The sequence below is a fragment of the Eptatretus burgeri genome, chromosome 1 (assembly GCF_056783735.1).
Source record: "Eptatretus burgeri isolate ZD-2024b chromosome 1, Ebu_testis_v1, whole genome shotgun sequence".
NCBI lineage: Eukaryota > Metazoa > Chordata > Myxini > Myxiniformes > Myxinidae > Eptatretus > Eptatretus burgeri.
In genome coordinates, this window is record NC_140961.1 from 61,508,792 (window position 1) to 61,529,948 (window position 21,157).

General features: G+C 41.8%; 1 long non-coding RNA gene across 1 annotated transcript in view; it reads left to right on the forward strand.

Moving 5' to 3' along the window:
• Positions 1-16,841, forward strand: part of LOC147034585 (uncharacterized) — a 39,808-nt gene extending 22,967 nt beyond the window's left edge. Inside the window, exons 2-3 of the long non-coding RNA XR_015059340.1 lie at positions 15,029-15,145; positions 16,639-16,841. This is a non-coding gene — a long non-coding RNA (uncharacterized LOC147034585). The remainder of the gene's footprint in view (positions 1-15,028; positions 15,146-16,638) is intronic.
• Positions 16,842-21,157: the final 4,316 nt, after the last annotated feature.

Below are 21,157 nucleotides of genomic sequence, written 5' to 3' on the forward strand. Positions count from 1 at the left end.
TATATATATATATATATATATATATATATATATATATTTTGTCTGTTTATAAAAAAATATATTATTTTACCCATGAGAGTAAAATGAGTTATCTCATGAGTTATCATGAGAGGCATCATACAGGAGAATTGGGCAAGTCGACATCGCATTTCAGATTGCAACCCTGGGGTCTTTGAATCAAGAGCTGCACGACATGGACAAAAGTATGCGCACACCCCTTCTAATCAGTGGATTCGGCTAATTCAACCATACCCATTGCTGGCAGGTATGTACAATCAAGCAGACAGCCATTCAATCCCCATGGACAAACATTGGCAGTAGAATGAGCTGTATTGAAGAGCTCAGTGACTTTCAACGTGGCACCGTCATCAGATGCCACCTTTCCAACATGTCAGTTCATTAAATTTCTGCCCTGCTAGAGCTGCCCTGGTCAACTGTAAGTGCTGATATTGTGAAGTGGAAACGTATGGGAGCAACAACAGCTCAGCCGCAAAGTGGTAGGCCACAAAAGCTCACAGAACAGGACCGCTGAGTGCTGATGCATGTTGCATGGAAAAGTCATCTATTGTCAGTTGCAACACTCACTACCGAGTTCCAAACTCACTCGGGAAGCAATGTCAGCACAAGCACTGTTCGTAGAGACCTTCATGAAATGGGGTTCCATGGCTGATCATCTGCACACAAGCCTCAGATCACCATGTGCCAATGCCAAGCGTCGGCTGGAGGGGTATTAAGCTCACTGCCATTGGACTCTGGAGCAGTGAAAACTCCTTATCTGGAGTGATGAATCATGCTTCACCATCTGGTAGTGTCATGCACGAATCTGGGTTTGGTGGATGCCAGGAGAACGCTACCTGCCCAAATGCATCTTTCCAACTGTAAAGTTTGGTGGAGGAGGATTAATGGTCTGGGGCTGTTTTTCATGGTTCGGCGAGGCCCTTTGGTTCCATTGACGTGAAATCTTAACGTTGCACTATACAATGACATTCTGGACGATCCTGTGCTTACAACTTTGTGGCAACAGTTTGGTGAAGGCCCTTTCCTGTTTCATGGTGACAATTCCCCCATGCACAAAGCGAGGTCCATACAGAAATGGTTTGGCGAGATCGATGTGGATGAACTTGACAGGCCTGCCAGGGCCGGATTTTCCAATAGGCAACATAAGCCATTGGCATAGGGCCCACCAGTAACTGGGGGCCCACCGGGGACTTGTGGGTTCTCTGATCGGTTTCATTGTATGCTTTTTATTATGCATTGTATGCATTGCATTTCATTGTATGCATTGTATTTAATTGTAATTTATTATGCTTCAGTATCATTGTATTTTTCCATTATTCCTATGTGTAAGATGTACATGATATGGAACTTGATTTACTTTGATGTACTTTGATGTACTTGATATGGAACTAATTTGATTAAAAATTATTGATGTGTTACATTATGTTGTAATTCCTTTTTTTACATTACAATATTACGATATATATATATATATATATATATATATATATATATATATATATATATATATATATATAATTTTTTGGGGGGAGGGCACTGATAAGGTTTGGCCTAGGGCCCACAAGCAAGTAAATCTGGTCCTGCGGCCTGCACAGAGCCCTGACCTCAACCACATCGGACACCTTTGGGATGAATTGGAACGCCGACTGCGAGCCAGACCGAATCGCACAACATCCGTGCCCGACCTCACCAATGCTCTTGTGACTGAATCGAAGCAAATCTCTGCAGCAATGTTCCAACATCTAGTGGAAAGGCTTCCCAGAATAGTGGAGGCTGTTATAGCAGCAAAGAGGGTGGGGGGACAACTCCATGTTAATGCCCATGATTTTGGAATGAGATATTGGATGAACAGGTGTCCACATAATTTTGGCCATGCAGTGCAAGTGCTTGAATGGGATGAGAAAAAAAGGCCAATGCACGTTCCTTACTGGAAATCATTATTTTTTAATTCTGAAATGATTCCAGTGTTGCGGCTTCGATGGTTGTTAACGTGCTTGCTTCGTGCACTCATCGCTGAGCTCTTGTTGAATTGATGCTGACTTTTCTCGGCAAATGATGGATTATGGGTAACTTATTCTGTTCTTTCCACTGCCTGGAAGCTCTAAATCCTGGTGATTGCAATTCATCCATCTTGCATAACAGTGTACACATCCTCCACCCTCACACTGTGCATAAACTCATTCCGTCGCCATCACGCCCCTCTTAATGTGTTTTTCAGGTGTATATCCCGCAGTCTGCTCATCTCATTCCATGATTTCATTTCACTCCAGTTCAACTCAGAGTGACTTGACCGATGAGACTGGATCATCCTTGTAATCTGAACGACAGCAAAAATGTGCCAGTGTGGCTGGACATTACCTCTGAAGACGTTTCAAACCATGCACCATATATAGTGGATGATCGGATGGCTCAGAGATATGCATACTCGCCTCTAAATTGTCACACTTGGGTTCGAATCCCGACCCAGGTATAAACTATGATTCTGGTGTTTCGCAGGCAGAGTGGGGCACCAATCTGTGTGTCGTCGCTCAGATGAATGTTAAACTGGGCATCTCGCCTGGCAGCATTAGTTTGTGGATGTTAAAGACCCCATGATGCAGCCCTTTGCAAAGAGTGGGCGAGCTATCACTGCCACCCCTTTACAAATTCCTGCTCTTACCTACAGGGAGATTGTGAATCAACAGCACAGCCACACTTGCAGCAATGATGCAAACAACAGCCACAAGCTGCATCTGACATGAATGAACCATATGCAGCATTACACAACCGATTTTGTTCCATGAAACTGGTACGTCGAAAATGGTTCCACGGTCTGATCTCAATATACCTAGTTTTGGAGTCAAGACATGCAGGTCTTGACTCCAAAACTGGGTTGGGAATTTCAGGGTGGCGATGGGTCGATGACGATAAAATGAGGTCAGCTCCTCGTGTTTGGTGCTGCTTATAAGATCTTTGCTATCAAATCATAATAATTCCGTTTTTGCATGCAGAATTGACAGTCTCAAAGTACAGTGTTTCATATTTCCATTGTCTCTTGATGAACAGGAACAATTTGAGTGAACATAATTGGGGGCTTCCATCGTCTTGGAAGTGTCAACCTCTCTGTGCCATAATCTTCAATCACAATGTTTCACTTTATCAAACAGCTCATCAAAATACTCGTGGATACACACAACCTTTAATTTATTCACCACCCTCAAACGATGCTTCCAATATTCCTGCAGTTCAGGTAGAAACATTCAATAGAGATGTTACTTTCCAACTGTATAAATTGATATCTGTCTCTGTCTCTCTCTCTCTCTCTCTCTCTCTCTCTCTCTCTCTCTCTCTCTCTCTCTCTCTCTCTCTCTCTCTCTCTCTCTCTCTCTCTCTCTCTCTCTCTCTCTCTCTCTCTCTCTCTCTCTCTCTCTCTCTCTCTCTCTCTCTCTCTCTCTCTCTCTCTCTCTCTCTCTCTCTCTCTCTCTCTCTCTCTCTCTCTCTCTCTCTCTCTCTCTCTCTCTCTCTCTCTCTCTCTCTCTGTCTCTGTCTCTGTCTCTGTCTCTGTCTCTGTCTCTGTCTCTGTCTCTCTCTCCATATCTCTTTCTCTCTCTCCATCCCTCCATATATGTCTCTCTGTCTCTCTGTCTCTCTGTCTCTGTCTCTGTCTCTCTGTCTCTCTGTCTCTGTCTCTGTCTCTCTGTCTCTCTGTGTCTGTCTCTCTCTCTCTCTCTCTCTCTCTCTCTCTCTCTCTCTCTCTCTCTCTCTCTCTCTCTCTCTCTCTCTCTCTCTCTCTCTCTCTCTCTCTCTCTCTCTCTCTCTCTCTCTCTCTCTCTCATCAATGTCTTGTTTTTTCCATGTTGGAGTTCGCGGTTAAACTATTCTGAATGGCTTGAATCAATTCAACCAAGTATATATGCACATTCATGGTTATTTGAACAAGCACAGTACCTGCCCGACGGCCAATCTTGTTCCAAGCATGCAACACGTTCTGATGCAAACCTTTATTTGGGTGGTGTATAGGCAACTGACAGCTCTGCATAGGCAAAAAAAGGAAACCCATGAAGTTACCTACATGAAGCAAAAACATAGCTACGGCTTATAACTCAAAACACCACACTGCAATGGAAAATGTGGGGATAGAAATAATGCATTGCAAATGGTGGAGACTTGTAATACCCTTCCCCACATGGAGAACTCTCCACACGATACACATTTACATCGAGAATTTGCATCCCTCCCCCTCCCCCAAGACCACCAGCAAGTACAAAAAAACCCCATACACTAACTGGGGCCATGCTGTGTATATTTCTGTAACGTTGTTAATAACGGGAAGAAATGGGGAAGGAGGACAGAGAGTTGGGGGTGAGGGTGCATGGAGCTGGAAGAGGGACATTGAGACGTTGCGAAAGGGATGGATTGATGATGTTAGGTTGGAAGGAGGTTTGAGTACTTGGGGTTTGGGGCAGTTGAGGACTTGAAGAAAAAATAGGACAGCCTGTCCTGAAGCTCACCTGCATCAGGAGCACCAGTCACTCAAACCCCTGCAGACCCCCTGAGACCCTGAATTTTTTGCTCTCCTGAACCTTAGTCAGGTGAGCTTGTGCGATTGAGCAGTGCCCGTAGGTGAGTGAGTGAGTGAGTGAGTGAGTCAGTGAATCAGTCCATAAACACATCGGTCATTATCGCTTGAACCAAACAAACTGTTTTGATGAAACTTGGCCACGTGCTTCATATTCGATGCTTAACGAAGGTATATCGACTGCATCAAAAGCTGTGCTCATTAAGGAGGTCGATAGGGGTTTTTTTGAACTCCTCCCACCAACCCGCCCCCCCCCCAAAAAAGGTATTTGCTTTTTTCTCCGAAACTCCACACATGACTTTGATGAAACTTGACCACAACCTTCATCACTTGTGATGTACCAAAGTTTGGCGACAGCATCAAAATCTGCACTCAATAAGGGGTCTATAAGAGGGGTGGAGGGGGGGGCAGTTGACACCCAAATATGTATTTGCTCTTCTCCGAAACTACATACAGAATTTCAATGAAACTTGACCACAACCTTCATCATCCTTGATATACCAAAGACTGTTCGTGGTGACCTTACGTCACCCACAAATGTAATCTGAAATACTTAACCGAAAGTACCCATAGTATCCAAATGACCCTGAGGACCTAAATGACCCCGAGGACCCAAAATAACCCAAGGACACAAAATACCCTGAAGATCCTTAAAGACCCCAAAGACCCAAAAGACCAGGGATCCAAATGATCTGATGACGCAAAAGATTCAGAAGACCTAAAATAATGAAAGAACCCAAAATACCGAGTGGACCCAAAAGACCCAACGGACCCAATAAAATTCTGCATAATGTAAAATGTGACTTCATGGCCCCAACTCCCCCCCCCCACGCCCAACACACACACATACAATCCCAAGTCCTCAACAACCCTCCCAACTATGTCCTCAATCTCTGCTGTTTTTTTTTTTTTACGGAGCATGACGTACGTTTTTTTTTATGTACGGGGCATTTTTTACATCCTCGTGATGGGGCATGGACCACCGTCAACCTGAGCATGTGGCCCATGCACCGTCACCCTGAGCGAATTGCCTGTTCGCCGTCACCCAAAGTGAGTGGTCCATGCCCAGTCACCCTGAGCGAGTGGCCCGTGCGCCGTCACACTGAGTGAGTGGCCCGTTGGCCGTCACCCTGAACGAGTGGTCCTTGCGCAGTCACCCTGAGTGAGTGGCCCATGCACCATCAGCCTGAGCGAGTGGCTCATGCGCCGTCACCCCGTTCGAGTGCCCGTGCGCCATCACCCTGAGCGAGTGGCTGGTGTGCCATCACCCTGAGTGAGTGGCTCGTGCACCGTCACCCTGAGCTAATGGCCTGTGCGCCATCACCATGAGTGAGTGGCCCCTGTGCCACCACAATGAGCGAGTGGCTCTTGCGCCAGCACCCTGACCAAGTGGCCAGTGCACCGTCACCCTGAGTGAGTGGCCAGTGTGCCTGCACCCTGACCGAGTGGCCCATATGCCGGCACCTTGAGAGAGTGGCCTGTGCGCCGGCACCCTGAGCGAGTGGCTCGTGTGCTGTCACCCTGAGTGATTGGCTCCTGTGCCATTACCCTGAGCGAGTGGCTTGTGCGCCGTCACCCTGAGTGAGTGGCCTGTGCGCCATCTCCATGAGTGAGTGGCCCCTGTGCCACCACAATGAGCGAGTGGCTCTTGCGCCGGCACCCTGACCAAGTGGTCCGTGCGCCGGCACCCTGGCCAAGTGGCCCGTGCACCGTCACCCTGAGTGAGTGGCCAGTGTGCCTGCACCCTGAGCGAGTGGCTCGTGCGCCGTCACCCTGAATGAGTGGCCCGTGCCCCATCACCCTGAATGAGTGGCCTGTGCGCCATCACCATGAGTGAGTGGCCCCTGTGCCACCACAATGAGTGAGTGGCTCTTGCGCCGGCACCCTGACCAAGTGGCCCGTGCGCCGTCACCCTGAGTGAGTGGCCAATGTGCCTGCACCCTGACCGAGTGGCCCGTACGCCGGCACCTTGAGCGAGTGGCCTGTGCGCCGGCTCCCTGACCGAGTGGCCCATACGCCGGCACCCTGAGTGAGTGGCCCCTGTGGTAGCACCCTGAACAAGTAGCCTGTGCACCGGCACCCTGAGTGAGTGGCCTCTGCAGCGGCACCATGAATGAGTGGCCCGTGCACCGACACCTTGAGCGAGTGGCTGTCTCTGTCTCTGCATAGCTAGGCGGTGTTTGTCTCTGCATAGCTAGGCGGTGTTTGTCTCTGCATAGCGAGGCAGTGTTTGTCTCTGCTTCGCAAGGTGGTGTTTGTCTCTGCATAGCGAGGCGGTGTTTGTTCTCTGGACGTGTATTGGCAGTGTTTGTCTCCTCTCCTGTCTGGGTGGTAGTTATGTACGGACGGGAGTTTGTCTTCGGATTTGGCCAAGCAGTTTTTGCCTCCAGACGGCTTGGCTCCGGATATGTCTGGCGGGCTTTGTTTGACTCTGGCCCGTATTTATAGTATATACAGTAGAAAATGAATTTCAGACATTATTTTATTTCCATCTTCACTGTTATTCTTTGCAGAAACATTTTGATGAGACAGTATTAATCGTAGTTATCACTTCATGGCACGTATGCCTTCCCTTCCTCTCAGTTCACACTGTCTTTCCTTCTACCACCCCTCCTCACTCCCCCACACCTCATCACTCACACACCTCTCCTCACTCCTTTCCACTCTACCTCATCACTCTCCCTCTTTCTCCCCCACCCCTCTCTCTTTCTCTCCCCCCTATTTTTCTCCTCCCACCCCTTTAGTATTTCACTCAGTGAAGCAAAGGGTGGTACTTGCTAGTTTTCAAGAAAACATTCTGAATGAGTAGTCGTTCCTATGGTGAAAATTTCATCTCAATCCGACAAGCGGTTGTGCAGCAAAACATGGAAGTTCTGTGCGGACAAATAGACAAATAGACAGACAAACAGACAAACAACAAATGGATGCAGATGCAATACCCACTCCTCCAGTGAGGTTAATTAGCTCAGGTGTAACCAATCTCTTTCAAAATCACACGCCAAGTTAATTGGCTTCTACTTGTGTGAAATTGTCGTGATCCTGATTATTTCAGAATAAAATATCAGTTGTTTCTGTTGGTTTCCGCTGCTGTGTAGTGCATTTCACAGCAAAGACTCAACCATGAACACCAAGGAGCATTCAAAAGACCACCATCTTCGATAAAGTTGTGGAATGGCACAGATCAGGGGCTGGGTATAAAAATATTTCAAAGGCCTTGAATATCCCTTGGAGCAAGATCAAGACAATAAATAAGAAGTGGATGGCATATGGTACCACGAAGATCTTGCCTAGATCAGGGCGTCCCCTCCAAACTGTATGACCAAGCAAGGAGAAGAGACTGACAACAGAGGTCACCAAGAGGCCAATGGCAATTTTGAAAGAGCTACGTGCCTTTATGGCAAAGACTGGTCACTCTGTGAACGTGACAACAATATCCACAGCACTCCACACATCTATCTTGTTCCGTCTTAGTTTCAACTTTTTGTCACCTGGCTTCAGAATCTCCGGAGTGGTTTTTTGCATCCCTCAAATGGGACTCAAGGTGGGCTTTTTGAGTAATGGCTTCCTTCTTGCCATTCTGTTATACAGGCCAGACTTGTGAAGTGCTTCGGATATTGTTGGCACATGCACACAGTGACCAGTCTTTGCCATAAAGGCATGAAGCTCTTTCAAAGTTGCCATTGACCTCTTGGTTGCCTCTCTGATCAGTTTCCTCCTTGCTTGGTCATACAGTTTTGAGGGATGTACTGATCTAAGCAGGTTCTTGGCGGGCCCATCCACCTTCCACATCTTAATTATCGTCTTCACTTTGCTCCACGTGATATTCAAGGCCTTTGAAATATTTTATACCCATCCCCTGATTTGTGCCTTTCGGCAACTTTATTCCAGAGGTCTTTTGAGAGCTCGCTGGTTCTCATTGTTGAGTCTTTGCTGTGGAATGCACTACTCTTCAGAGGGAACCTGCAGGAACAGCTGATTTTATTCTGAAATAATCAGAATCACTACAATTTAACACAGGTAGTGGCCAATTAACTTGACTGTGATTTTGAAGGTGATTAGTTACACCTGAGTGATTTTACAATTGCTATTATAAGGGGGGGGGGGTGGACACTTCTCCAAGGAAGATATTCCAGTTTTGTATTTCTCATTATTTTTCTGAAATTTGTGGAATTTGGTTTTTTCTTCGAAGTTTTGGGTTACGATGTGTAAATAAAGGTGGAAAAACTCCGATTCAATGCAATTTATTTCCAGGGTACAAGGCAACAATAGGTGAAAATTTTGAAAGGGGGTGTAGATTTTCTATAGGCACAGTAAATGCTTAACGGTTCGGGAAAGGTCATGTGTAAAAGCCAAGTTACTGAGATGGTTGCCATGGCAACATAATTCATCCAATCACAGCTGTGATCTACCCAGGTTCAGATAATGTCATGAGAGATATATATATATATATATATATATATATATATATATATATATATATATATATATATATATATATATATATATATCTGCAATATGAAAGCTAAACGTACAACAGTTTTTGAAATATCACATCCAAAATAGTACATGGACAGTTGATTGCATGGTTCATCGGTGGGTCAGTCGGTCAGATGGAGTTCATCTTGATTTCTCCCGTCTCCTACCTTATAGGAGGGGTTGGGGACAACTAGAACAGCACTCGGGATAGTGCATACTTCAACAAGATTGAACAGTTTACGTTTTGTATCCGACAAGTAGGCTGGATCTGGATCCGGACCTTAACCAAAATCTGATTGACTTGTTTTTGTCACCTTCCCTAGTTATCCACAAAGTTTTGGCGTAATCTGTGCACAACTTTTGAAATATCATGCTATATATCGTTTTTGGCCCCATTTCTCAATAATGAAGAATCACTTTCATAAATAAAAAATTCTAGAATCCAATCTGGATCTGAGCTTCACCAAAATCGAATCAATTCTTCTTTGTCACACACCCAACCTGTCCACCATGTTTCGTTTGAATCCGTCCATAACGTTGTGATATATCATGCTCACAAACAGACAAACAGACAGTGACAACATATCCTTTGCACACCTTCGGTGGTGAAGTTTAATATGTCATCCATAATACTTGGGCTCCTGAACGCTTCCTCAATTTCTGGGACGAATCGAGTTAAATGCACAAAAGTAATCTTTCAATGATAGTCAACCTACATCTTTTGCATAAACGGAATTTTGTACAAAAGTATTTGAAATTGATACTGATCTTTGTTCAATGGGAGTTTAATCAGATTGTAAATGGGAACCTCAAAACCTGAACGTTGGACTCTCTTTTACATGCTTTATCAAATGTTGTATCATATGGTGTAACTAATTATGTCTGGCATGAGGGAAGATTCTCCAACGTTGGCAGCGCTGGCTTGAAAAGGCGAATCATTGACAAGACTGTGCCAAAGCACGGATAGGCATATCAAACAGAGACTGGAACAAAGGGATAGGGATTCACTTTGATAGAAGCATGTCTAAACTAATGTCCTATTCGATGAGCCTCATTGGGGTATGGAGGCTATTGTAGTCCGGGAATAGTCCATAACTCTGTGTTCAGCATTATATTCTACTTGCATACAATAGTTGACCAGAATATGAGCTTCAAGATACTTTTGAAAATACATTACTCAACCTTTCAGCCTGGTGTTGGCTTACCGGTTAAGGCGGTTGGCTTGAAATCGTAGGTTCTTGAGTTTGAGTCCCTGTCTTCCATTAAATAACACTAAGGGGGTTGACTCAGCCTGGCATCCTTCTGAGGTTGGCAAAATGAGTAGCAGCTTACTGGGAATGTGATCTACCCAGGTTGAGATAATGTCATGAGAAATATATATATACATACATATATATATATATATATATATATATATATATATATATATATATATATATATATATATATATATATATATATATATATATATATATATATATATATATATATATATATATATATATATATATATATATATATATATATATATATATATATATATATATATATATATATATATATATATATATATGTATATATATATATATATATATATATATATGTATATATATGTATATATATATATATGTATATATATGTATATATATATATATATGTATATATATGTATATATATGTATATATATATATATATATATATATATATATATATATATATATATATATATATATATATATATATATATATATATATATATCTGCAATATGAAAGCTAAATGCATCAAGAGCGCAGCTGCACTTCCAGAAATGATGCAACCAGCAGCCACAGGATGCATAAGAAACAACTCAACATTCAGCATTCACTTTATACAAAAAACTGGCCAGCTTAAATGTCATAAACAACATTTCACATGCATTTTCCTACATCTTAATGTACAGTTAAATGCAAATGTCATTTGTCCACTTATGCACATATTACACATGTCCATTATCCCCAGCAACATTAAAATTTCATGAAAGGTCAGTAGAACAACCCAGAATAAATAGAAATTCTGGGTTGAGTGCCACGTGATGTCTTGCAATTCAGTTTGTGGCACTCCTCTATTTTCTTATTTTCTAGCTCCACCACCGAGCATGGAAGGTTATGATTTCACCCCTTTCTGTCTGTTTGTTTGTTACTTGAAAAACCAAAGATTTTTCAAGTATATTGGTTAGTCGATTTGGGTATTCAGTCTGTCTGTCTCTCTGTCTGTCTGTCTCTCTGTCTGTCTGTCTGTCTGTCTGCCTGTCTGGGTGTATGTATGTCTGTATGTCTGTCTGCTTGTCATCACAATTTAAAATCAATCTTCACGAAACTTCACCACATGGCAGCGTTTGTCATAAGGAAGAAGCCTATTGCATTTGTGGTCAATATGGACCAAAAGGTCTACATAGTCCCAAGGTCAACAACTAAGGTGGTATTTCTAAAATCCTCAATTTTCATCTCATTGACTTAACTTGAAATTTGAAGAGGATTTGCATATCAGGACACAGATTCAATCACCTATTATTTACATGGTCAACAAAGGCCAAAAGGACAACATAGGCTGACTTTCTAAAATTGTCAATTTTCATCCGATTGACTTGAAAATTGAACAGCAGTTGCTCATTTGGTCAATTAATTAAACCAGCCAATTATTTTAGAGGTCAACATCGACCAAAAGGTCAACATCGTCCCAAAGTCAACAATGAAGGTGGTATTTTTAAAATCCTCAATTTTCTTCTGATTGACTTGAAATTTGAAGAGGATTTACATTTCAGGTCTCTGAATTCAACTACCAATTATTTTGTAGGTCTGCATAGGCCAAAAGATCAACAAAGACCAGATTTCTAAAATGGTCATTTTTCATCTGATTCACTTGAAATTTGAAGGGGAGTTTCACATTTGATCATTGAATTCAACCATATTTTTTAGGTCAAATTTGTTTTATGGATTTTGCAAGTATCATGCTCCGGACGACATCTTCTTGTTATTCTGTCTGTCGGTCTTTATTTTGCCTACAGGTCACAATTTTAAACCGATCCTCCCGAAACTTCACCACATGTTAGAGTTTGTCATAAGAAAGTCGCCTATTGTTTGTGGTCAAAAGGTCAACAACTCAAGTGGTATTTCTAAAATCCTCAATTTTCATCTGATTGACTTGAAATTTGAAGATTTATATTTCAGGTCACTGAATTCAATGAGCTAATTATTTATGAGATCCACCTGGACCAAAAGGTCACCAGAGGCCCAAGGTCACCAACTAAGGTGGTACTTCTAAAATCCTCAATTTTCATCCTCTTCACTTGAAATTTGAAGAGGATATATATTTCAGGTCACTGAATTCAACGAGCCAATTGTTATTGAGGTCAACATCAGCGAAAAGGTCGACATTTTAAAAGTGCCTCTTCACCATTGAGAGATTGGGCCAAAAAAACGAGATAGATTGCAAGATATTTCAAATATATATTGGGCCCGGTATGTTCTCTTGGATCAGGAATTACATGGTGGAGATATGCGCTCTACCGAGTTCCCGTCTAGTTTCATATGGATCTTCCCAAGTAAAACCCTTTTTTAGTGATTTTCACATGATACGAAGATAAATCTTGTCGGTTTACAGTGTAATGTCTTCAACAAATGTGCAAGATTAAGAGCTTAGCATAATGTCAAGAGAACTACTATGAAGCTCCCTTAAAGGAGACAAAAGTCATTATCATGAGGGGATGTCAATTTGACCTGATAAAACGGCATAAAGCCAGTAATGTACAAAAATATGAAAAGGGTTACCCCTCTCCCTGAATCCTAATTTTAGAGGCAAAAACATGATTAATATTCAAATGCCATCAGGAAACTCCACTCACCATTTGATCCAAACGTGCCAATAACAGTGTGGATGTTCGCCGGTGCGAGATCACTCCGTCATCTTTGCAAGAAATATATGTTGACTGGTAGTACTCGTACAGCAGCAAAGAACTGAAGCAGCTCTTACTTAAACAAAGTGATTGATTTATTGAACGATTTATACTGAAAACAGAATTTGTTTTGTGGAGCTCGTGGGTTGGTTGGGTGGCTGAGAAGATGGGAATAGCAGTGCGTAAGAAGAAAAAAAAAGAATGGGAACAAAAAGGAAATAAATGTCATGGGGTTTGGTGAGGAAAACTACATGCAAGCCTTTCTGTCCTGTCACACCACATGGCGGTAAAGCATTGACATTGTAACAAATGCCAATATCATTAATTACATTATCATATTTGCTTGCTGTGTTAGTAGAAACAGGTTTGATTACATTTTATAACTTTTTTATTATTATTTACTGTTCTACAGCTCGGGAGAAGCAGGATATTGATCCATAGTTGATTTAATCAAGTTCGTAATTTTGCATTTTTACTGTGCAAATGTTTCAGTTTTGAGCACTTTGCTTAGTTTTGCGTTAAAGCATCTAATATATAAAGCTCTTTCTAAACATACACTGACTGACTGATATTAATGTTCTGTACTTTCTGGATAATATAGAAAGCTAAAATTTTGTGTGCAGACAGACATTGATGCTGATACATTGGCGAAAATCACAGAACTGCCAGATAGTGTCTGTAAATGAAAATATAAATTAATGAAAATAAATAAATGAACAAAATGCAGTTGAGTGACCCGAGACAATGGGGAAGCACGGTTTTGGTTTCCTTACAATGTGTAAGCATACCCTGCTTGTAGTTTGGATAAGATTAAGTTGGTGGAGGCAAGAAAGATAATTGAAAAATTGTTGTGGCCATGTGCAATTAATTGCCTTGGAGATCATGCTTCTGCAGTTAATTTCTATTTTTTTTTTATAACTGCCACATCCCAGAGTTATTGTGGAAAGTCACTTGGTCAGGATCAAACTCATGGAGGGTGGGAGGGGGAGAAGGGAGACATGAAGGGTAAGTGTGAGGTTGGTGGGGGAGTGAGATCTCACTAGCCCAGCATATTAAAGGATGAAAAAAGGATTATTTCTACCGATTGACTCAACACAATTAAGAGAGTGAAAGGTGGCAGGTTTTCAGCTGAGAGAGATGGTTGTGAGAGAGAGAGAAGGTTGTTTCAGGCTAGTGGGAAGCAGAACTCTGAGCTGTCTGGAATTCAAAGAAGAAAAGAACCGTGGTGAAGCACTGATCACAGTTAATTTATTTCCAGGCTCTCTCTGTAGTACATTACGTACTGTACATTACCACAAAGTACATTTATGAACCTGCCACCTTGTGTAAGCCAACTCCAAGATCTGTAAAGATTTTGTGCTTAGATAAGGTTAAGATAACATGAGGTAATGCAAAATTTAACTATCATGGTCTGATTAACACCATTTTAACATGGATTTTTCAGTCATAATAAAGACATCGATTTATAGAATCAGATATTGCATTGAGATATGATATCCAGTTCTCCTTTAGCTACCCAGTTCATTCAGTCAAATTCATGTCTTAAAATGAGCTCATAAATTAAGCCTGGTGTTGGCTTAATGGTTAAGGTGGCTGGTTTAAGATCTTCGGGTCTTAAGTTCGACCCTCCTGTCGGTTGTTGAATTAACACCAGGTGGGGTTGATTCAGCCTGTCATTTCAGCCTGTCATCATTCAGAGGTTAGCAAAGTGACTACCAGTGCACTGGTAACAGAGGGCATTCCATCAGCAGCACAGCTGTGCCCCCAGAAAATGATGCAACCAGCAGCCTTAGGCTGCACACGATAGTTAGCTTGCTAGTTAATAACTTGTTTCTGTAATCATGGGTGTGGTTACGACTTATAGGTGGCATGGCTTCACTGTGCCTTCCTTAGTCTCTATGGATTCAAGCCTCCATAGCTTGGTAAAAATAAGCCATACTTAACCAAATATTTCTTCTTCCATTTATGATGCTTGTGCTTTGATGGATCAGAACTTGCTGGTGGTCATTTTCGTTTTGTTCCCTTCAATTTCTGTCTCCTACAGTTGCCATCTTCTTCAGGCTTCTCTTCGACGTCTTCCTCATCAGCATCAGGATTCTCGTCATCTGCTCTGCCCTCTTCAACATCCGCTACTGACATCTCTCCCTCTTTCAAGAATAAGGTCACCTTCTCTGCTGTTTCCGTTTCCTTCGTCACTGTTCTCTTGGAGTAATTATACAGACATTACAAGAAAGAACCTTAACCAGATGTAAATGGGTTGTTCTTGTCACCTATCCAATGTATCCACCAAGTTTCATCTGAATCGGTCCATAACTTTTTGAGATATCATGCTATATTTCGTTTTTGGCCATATCTCTCAATGGTGAAGAATCACTTTTAAAGTTCTAGTATCCAAATCCGGATCCGGATCTTCACCAAAATCTAACAAATGCGTCCATGTCACACACCCAACCTGTCCACCCAATTTTGTCTGAATACATCAATAACGTTTTGAGATATCCTGCTGACAGACAGAGAAAAAACAAACAACAGACAGGCATGAAAACATAATTGTCCATCCACCTTTGGGGGTGGAATTAAAGGTGACAAAAACAATCAAATCAAACTGTTAAAATTACACAAAGAGAGCAATTCAACATACAACTGCAGTATCCAGTATCCCCACCGCCACCCACTGACCCCTTTAATACTACTGACTTTCATTAAAATCACGAACAGAAAACGGTACAAATGACTTTAAAAATCTACTGGTTCTGCACATCAAACCTTTTAACCTCCTTCCAGATCTCAAATGTTCATAAAACATGTGTAGTTTGTGGATACTATTTTGCAAAATGGATTTATCCTTCGTTAAAACTGGTTCATGAGAAATTACACTTATGTCTCTGTTTTTCTTCCAAGGATCTTTCTAACCTGTTTTGCTTGTCTCTGCAGTTTTACCAAATTACCTTTTTTAACACCACTAATCCAGACACAGCAACAGTACAAGATAACACTCAATTACTGAAGCACATGATAAGCATTGTATTCTTCAAAGCAGATGCACATTTATTTGAAGTAGATTAAGACCCCCAATATTGATTGAAACTTTGATGACAACTGATTGCTAAATCAAGCAAAAAAAGGCCAGGCCGTTTTCAATTATATATGGTTCATTCATACATACATACATACATACATACATACATACGTACAGTGAAACATTTGAAATAATATTTTCTAACACATATTGGTAATTATTGTTATTGCTGCTGTCGTGCTGACTGTGGTTGTTGTTTATGTGTTCCTTCTGTGTAATTCTATTGCTTCGAGAAATATTACTCCATATAATTGTGTGTGCTCCTTTGTCCTTCGAAAGGGTTCCTGCTGTTGTTGAATAATAAACGTTCCCATTGGAACCAATGCTTGAAGCTCACTTTCCAGCTTCTTATTCTTCATTAATGGAAAGAGCGGCTTTTAAAACAGGTGTCTTTGTGATTAAACGGATGTGAATTATTGTTCCAAGGAAACCGATTAGCTTTTTTACAGTGCCATTTTTATTATTCTACGACAGCATGAACCACTTCGTTAAAACTCAAGGTCTTGCTTGTTCTTCGTGTGATAGACATACAAATGTCTCGTTTTAGTAATAGTAATACCCACTCTCTCCGGCAGGGGTCAGTGGGTAAAACACTTGCCCTATTCTCTGTGTGCAGGTGAAAATCGCAAGTTGTCTCCCCATTTTCGCTGGGGGTGTGGGCGTGAGGGGGAATTATTTGTGCCCATGACTTGACCCTGGATATGCTGTGCACGTATGCAAGATTTGGTAGAGTTTGGCCTGGCCATTCTCGATTCTATAAGTTTCAGACTGCAGAAAATTGCCTTATTTTTTTATAGTAGATGCCTGAAATCGTGTGTATTATTGAAATGTGAAAATACTGTGAATAAAACATGTCCTTGGCACTTAAATTTCTCTTAATGATTGCTTATCAGATGCCACATATGTATTTATTTGGAATAATGTCAATGGAGTGAAGAAAAGATAAATAATGTCACCAAGGAATAGCAAAATAAACTTTTAAATCTTGCATGATGTTCCAAATTTGGCATTTGGAAGTCACCAAAAATGCATGCCAATTGAAATGGCAAATGGAAATTGAGGGTGCACGTGATCCAGGCTGCTTATGACTGGAACATTCAAGAAATCCACTTTTGCTATCCTGCATTTGAAATGCCCTGTTCTATGAAGCGAGAAGAACGAAGAGTGCAATGTGTGCACTCCTTTTTTTAAGACGAAACTGTCTGAATTACATTTTCGACAAATTAGTTCCTTTCACATTTTACAGTGACCTTTTCTTGTGACAATCATATTTCAAACTGGATTCTCATTTGAACTGATACATCGGTTTTCTTTGTCAAATCAAATTGTTTCTTCATTATTATAATAACCTTCTCACCATATACAAAACACCCATTCATAGTTTATTGAAATTTGATCTGTCACCGTTCGAGTCTGTTATATTACAAGTACTAACCAATATTGGCTTTAATTTTAAAGTTTTAGTGAAAGGCCTTAATATACTTTTCGTATGTTGCCTCTAGCTGCTCGTTGCATCAATGCTGGGAGTGTGGCTGTGCCGCTGATGCAGTTCCCCCTCTCAGTTAGAGCAGGAATTTGGAAATGGTGCTGGTGATAACTTACCTAATCTTCATGAAGAAAACCATGGGATCTTTAACGTTCACCAACTAATTCCAGCAGATGAGATGCCGAATTTAACATCCATCTGAGGCACGGCATTCACATTGAGATGCCTGGTGTTGGCTTAATTGTTAGGGTGGTAGGCATGGGATCCCAGGATCCTGAGTTCAAATCCCACTCGGCTGTTAAAGTAATACCAGGTGGGGTTGATTCTCCCTGTCATCTTTCTGAGGTCGGCAAAAATGAGGGCCAGCTTGCTGGTATCCTGTTTCCTTGTGGCGATCCATCCAAGATTGTGTCCAATAGCCAAGGAGACTGCCAAGGCAGCACCAACGCTCTGCACAGAGTATGGTCCCAATGGATGGATGGATTCACATTGCTGCCTTGCGCTGCCTGCAAAAGACCAGGATGACAGTTGAAAGCTGAGTCGGGATTCAAACCCAGGCAAGACAGCTTAGAGGGGAGCATGCATACTGCAATCCTGCATACTGCAATCTGGCCATTCTGAAAGCCCTTATGCAATAGCCTGTGGCAGAGGATGAAATGTCATTTAACGAATAGTAAGCGAGAGAAATGAAAACATTTAGAAAATGAACAAGTAAATACAGGTGGAATTGCCTGAAAAGAGACAAAACAGACAATAGAAGGGGATTAGAAATACAGCTCAGATTAAATATGTACGGGAAATGGAAGGAAGACTTGCATATCTCTTCTCAGCTATCAAAAATTCCACTTTCATTTTCGAACTTGTTAATCTTCCATGTTCTTAACTTCAAAGCCATATGCATTCGTAATTGGCCTCATTTTTCTCTAACATCCAGAATTTTCCAAATAATTTATATTTTCATTATTCAATAACAATTTTTCCTTTTCAGATTATATGTAGTGATTCATTTCTCGAGACACAGACAGAGACAGCTAGAGAGAGAGTGAGAGGTAGAGAGGTAGAGAGGGAGTGAGGGAGAGAGGTAGAGAGGTAGAGAGGGAGAGAGGTAGAGAGGTAGAGAGGGAGAGAGGGAGAGAGGGAGAGAGCGAGAGAGATGGAGAGGGAGGGATTGCTGCTCAATGGCAGAGTTGGCTGAGTATCTCTGGCATGTGTCAGCCATTGTTATCCAGTTTGCAACTTATTTCCAGTCACTTTCAAAGGCAGAGTTTTCTTCTGGAGTGGTCAACATTGAGCATGCAATCATCATTGGTGTGCTCATCCCTGGATCGTGCATGACATAATCTTATATTATACACATGCACATGATCAGCTGTGCAAACATTTTCCTGCTCACAAACTTCCTGGGCACACCACATTGCTTTCCCCCCTTTCTGAGTTTCCTGAACAGTATAGAAGTAAAGTGTGCTGACCAACCTTTTGTATAATTTGTAAATAAACAGGCGTAATTTGTGCGAGTGTGCATAGTGTTTCTGGGTAGTGTGTCTGCTTAGCCAAGCAAGCTGTTGAGTTGTTGAGCTGATGTGGCATGATAGTGTTTTGTGGTGGTGTACGAGTGAAGTTACAACATTGTCTTTTTGCCTGACCTATCGTTTCCAGCTTGCACCATCTCAAGATCCCATTTACTCCACCTCTATTAGCAGTTTGTATTGTAGAGGTATATCAAGTGTTTCACTAGTTAGACCACCTTCCAGCGATCCAGCCTTTAGCATGCCATACTTCAATCCAATAGTTATTTAGCATGGTGTCCAAGATTTGGGTTCCACACAAGTTAAACTCAGAGCTACATTGCACACAATGACATCCAGTACTATTGTGACTGCACTACCATTTCCAACTGTGTTGCCCTTTTGTGTTCTTCCAATCCTAGTTTCAAGTTTCCCACAGTCCATCACTGAAGTAGTCTTTACGACATTTCTTGCAAGCTATGTGCCATATGAAATACGCATTTGTCGGGGGTTAGAAGCTCATAGTTAATTAGGTAATGAAGTGGCAAATTATGCACAGAGGTTTATATTGTAGACCAATCCATGCACAATGCAGTATCTTGCTCATACTTTCCGAGAAATCTGGTTAATATGGGAGTACACACAGCCCAATGATGTCGATCTTCTTGCATTCTGCCACATTTTGTTTTTTTTTAAATCCAGGTTGCAGGCTTCTCACTGTTGTACTCATTTTTTGGAAAATGTTCCATACCTTTTATCCCTTTGGTTGTGGGATCCTTGGATGATCCCACTTCCCCTGCCCGACATTTTGGTGCAAGAGACATACATCTGTGGCAACTAGGATTGCACGAATTACAATTCAACAATTTATGGTGTGGGTTGATTTCCTGTATATGAATATCTCCAAAGAGCCGTGTGGTTCCCTCAGAACATCCGCATATCAAAAAAATAAAAGTCAGTCTCTTCTCTTTCTCCTGGGAAGGTAATGAGAAACCACCAAGTAGAACATTTGCCAAGAAACTGATTTAGCAGCACCGATGCTCTGCAACAAAGTATGGCACATCAGAATCAGAAATTTTCTTTCTCAGGTTTATTTTATAAATCTGATGCTGATGAATACCTACCTCAGGTAGTCCAGAAGGTGGTCAACCCTCTCTTGATGCACAATGGCAAAATATACGAGGTATCATCAAAAAATGCCTCAATGTCCTCGCACAGACAATCACTGTCATTCTCAAGAATCTTGAAATTATAATTACTCCCAAACCAGATTCGCCACCAGCACACATGGAAGAGTTCCTAAATGTACCAAATAATTGTAGATATTGTTGCAGAAATGATTCTTAGGGGTTAAAGAATGCTTAGCATAGCATCATTTATTTCCACTGTGATGTTTCTTCACCCACCATTCCAGTGTGATCTTCGTTGAATGTTCCTTTCCCGAATTAGTCCATTTATGCTGTCTTCAGAGAGGCTGCAGAGTGTGACCAATATTGTGGTGTAGAATGTACAGGGAATTTACATAAAATGATCAGAACGGCCTGTAGTAGTGGGCTGAAGGTGCCAATTAGAACCAAGGCAGGCTGAACAAGGGGCCTGGGAGTTCCCCACACCCCTGTCCACCACATTTGCATTTCTGGATTCAAATACCCTGTAGGTGGGGCCAGAAGGAATAAAAGGTGGAGTGCAGGTCCAAGTTTGTCTTATGGAGGTTCCTGTGTGGCCTTCGATGTTCCTGCCATCCTGGCCTCTGATGTCCCAGTGTTACTGGCGATGTCGGTCCCTGGTGGTTCTGGTCGTGGGTCATTCTGCTTGGTGTGCTATGCTAGGAAAGAGGACTTGGTGCATCTGGCTCCAGGGTAGACTCAGATGGCTCTTCCATCCTGTTCTGTTACCGATGTCTCTACTGTCAGATGTCTGTGTACCCTAAGTTATCTCGCTAAGAAATCCCATCTGCCGCTTGGTCTATTCATTTGACACATATTATTTGGGGCTAAAAGGGGTTATATTAAATCGAGTTAGATCCATTATAAATTGCTTCTTGTACCTTCCCGACCCCTTTCCTTGTTAACAAATACAATTTACAAACCAAACTTGGTCTCC